Source organism: Carlito syrichta, unplaced genomic scaffold (assembly GCF_000164805.1).
Source record: "Carlito syrichta isolate Samal-C Ts95f unplaced genomic scaffold, Tarsius_syrichta-2.0.1 Scaffold308794, whole genome shotgun sequence".
Taxonomy (NCBI): domain Eukaryota; kingdom Metazoa; phylum Chordata; class Mammalia; order Primates; family Tarsiidae; genus Carlito; species Carlito syrichta.
Window position 1 is genome coordinate 223,886 of NW_007252890.1, and position 2,940 is coordinate 226,825.

The 2,940-nt window shown below is 52.2% G+C and overlaps 1 pseudogene; it reads left to right on the forward strand.

The window, feature by feature from the left end:
- The first annotated feature begins 162 nt into the window (after nt 1-162).
- LOC103268159 overlaps nt 163-2,940 on the forward strand; it is a 48,760-nt pseudogene continuing 45,982 nt past the window's right edge.

Below are 2,940 nucleotides of genomic sequence, written 5' to 3' on the forward strand. Positions count from 1 at the left end.
TGAAGGGGACCCACGGGTGGGAGCCTGTGGGCTCGGCCAGGGAGTGGCAGAGTCAAGTCCTGGGGAGAAAGCATGTTCCCAGGCCTAGAGGCAGGCGTGTCACAGGACCTGGGGGGAGAAAGTGCTGGAGTCAGGGGAGGCCTGCAGGCTGCCCAGTCCAGGATGGGCTCAGGGGGATCTCCAGAGATGGGAAAGGACTTGTGTTTGGTAGGAAGGGAAACAGCATGCTCGGATCTGTGCTTCTGAGAGATCACTCTGACTTCATAAAACAAACGTTGTACTGTCTATTAGTATCTTTGTTCTTTCCTCCTGAAATGAACAAGCATCAGTTGTGCTCTTTTTTTTTTAATAGGAAAGTATAGTTTATTTAAAAAGTAAATTAGAGGCTGGGCATGGTGGCTCACGCCTATAATCTCAGCACTTTGGGAGGCCAAGGTGAGAATTACCTGAGCACACAGGTTCAAGACCAGCCCAGGCAACTTGACAAGATCTCATCTCTACAATAAAGCAAAAAATTAGCCAGGCATGGTGGTGTGTGCCTGTAGTTCCAGTTACTTGGAAAACTGAGGCAGAAAAATCACCTGAGCCCAGAAGGTCGAGGCTGCAATGGCCATGAGCGTGTCACTACACTCCAACCTGGGCAACAGAGTGAGACTCCAATTCAAAAAATAATAATAATAAGTAAATTAGAGAGCGAGAAAGAGGATATTCACCTCCCCAAGGTAAGGAAGGAGGCCAAAGCCAGAAAACATGGCAACAGCCATAGCCCAAAGAGCACGTGCCCACACCAGAATCTAGTAAGGCAATGGCCAGCCTCTTTAAATTTTTTTCTTCTGTTTCATGGAATAAAGCGTGCCAAATTCTAGAATCACAAATCAAATCCAATTAAGATCTTTAAATTTGCTGTCATCTCGTCCTTTAACAAACTTGATAGGTGCTTGATAAATATGTAAAAGAGAGGGAGCTCTTAGGAAGGGAGGAGGCGGACTTCTCCGCACCTCCAGAGGCAGGCAGCCCCCTCAGGGCGGGGGATTTGTGGGGTGCACGTTGGCTTAGCGAGAAAGCCGGGACCTACATCCAAGGCTGAGAATGAGTTTAGCTACTTCCCAGAATGAGGCCTTTATTAAGTTGTTCCACACCTGAACTTCCAACCCCTCCCATGCAGAACGGGTGTGATGACACCTTCACCTCTCCAGGTTATTGCAGAGGCTGACTGCGTAGCTGTGTTTGAGAAGCGCTATGTAAACTGTAGAGCGCTATGCAAATATTGGTCATCTCTGTGCTGTGGACCCTCCCAGGAGTCAGAGGGAGACAGGACCAGGGGGCCTTTTGGCGTCCACAGCACGTTGGAGAGGAGTGAAGCTGCCAGGATGCGGGGGGGCTATGGGCACATCCTGCTGCTGGCGCCCACCCAGACTCACTCACCCCCTCAGCCAAGGCAGGGCCATGGGAGTCAGACTGCCGGGTTTCCACTAGATTCGAGCTGACCACATGAGAGCACACTGCCTGGAAGAAGCTGGAGTCCAGCGTGGCGCACAAATGGAGTTTAAAAAAAACACCTTCTAGCGAGACCCATCAAGAGCTATGACTCTAGAGGAGAAATCGTTCTCCTGGTGCTCCTCTGCAGGTGTGACTTGACTTAAACAGTGGGTTGGGGACGAGAGAGGACACTCCAGAAGGTTGGTGGCTTCAAGGAAGTCAATTACAGATTTTGGCTCTTAAAACCTGGGTCTAGAAAGATGCTTTCACTTTTGGTTTTGTTTTTTTGGGGTTTTTTTTTTTTTTGAGTTAGAGTCTCACTCCATCGCCCAGGCTGGAGTGCAGTGGCATGCTCACGGCCACCCCAGCGTCGACCTGCTAGGCTCCGGCAAACCTTTCGCCTCAGTCTTCCAAGTAGCCGGAAATACAGGCGTACTCTACCACACTTGGCTGATGTTTTAATTTTCATTTATTTATTTACTTAGAGTTGGACTCTCACTCTGTCACCCAGGCTGGAGTGAAGTGGCATGCTCACAGTCACTGCAGCCTCAACCGCTGGGCTCAGGGAATCCTTCTGCCTCAGCCTTCCAAGTAGGAATTACAGGCATGTCCCACCACGCCCGGCTAATTTTTTTATTTATTGCAGCAACGAAGTCTCGGCAAGTTGCCCAGACTGGTCTCGAACTTGTGAGCTCAGGCAATCCTCTCACCTTGGCTTCCCAAAGTGCTGGAATTACAGGTGTGAGCCACCGCCTCCAGCGTTTTTATTTATGGTAGAGATGAGGTCTCGCCAAGTTTCCCAGTCTGGTCTCGAACCCGTAGGCTCAGGCAGTCCACTCCCTCAGTCTCCCAAAGTGCTAGGATTACAGGTTGAGCCACTGAGCCTGACTAGAAAGACACATTCTTCCCCAGGTCCTTTGACCCCATTCGCAAGGAAGGGTTCCAGGATTGAAACATCAGTGATTTTCGCAGAAAATCAGTGACATGAATGCAATCACAGAAAACAGTTGCATCTGAAGGCTGAAGACTGACATCCCAATCCCTGGCCTCTCAGCAGCTAAAGCGGGCGGTGACACCTTGCCCTGGGAGGTCAACCGTGGTGACAGGTGCACTACAAGGGTTAACAGAGCTGACGTGTGCACTCACAGTCAGAGAAATTCTGGCCAGCATGAGCACTGACCCCCGCTTTGGCCGCAAGTGAACTTGATTGCAGGGAAGCAGCCAACGAGCCTGCACCCTTGCCAGGCGCTCGGGTGCGAAGGAGGGAGAGACCCAGGCCCTGGCTGAGGAGAACCCTGCATCAGAGCAGACCCAGGAGGGCAGTCCCGTGGCTTCGGCTGTGTTGGCGGTGCCGGCCGCCCCCAGTGCCAAGCCCGGCTCCCCCGAAGTCCCAGCCCGGCTCCGCCGCAGCCTTGAGCCCGGCGGGCCCGCAGTTCCGAGCCGGCTCCCCGCAGTCCCGAG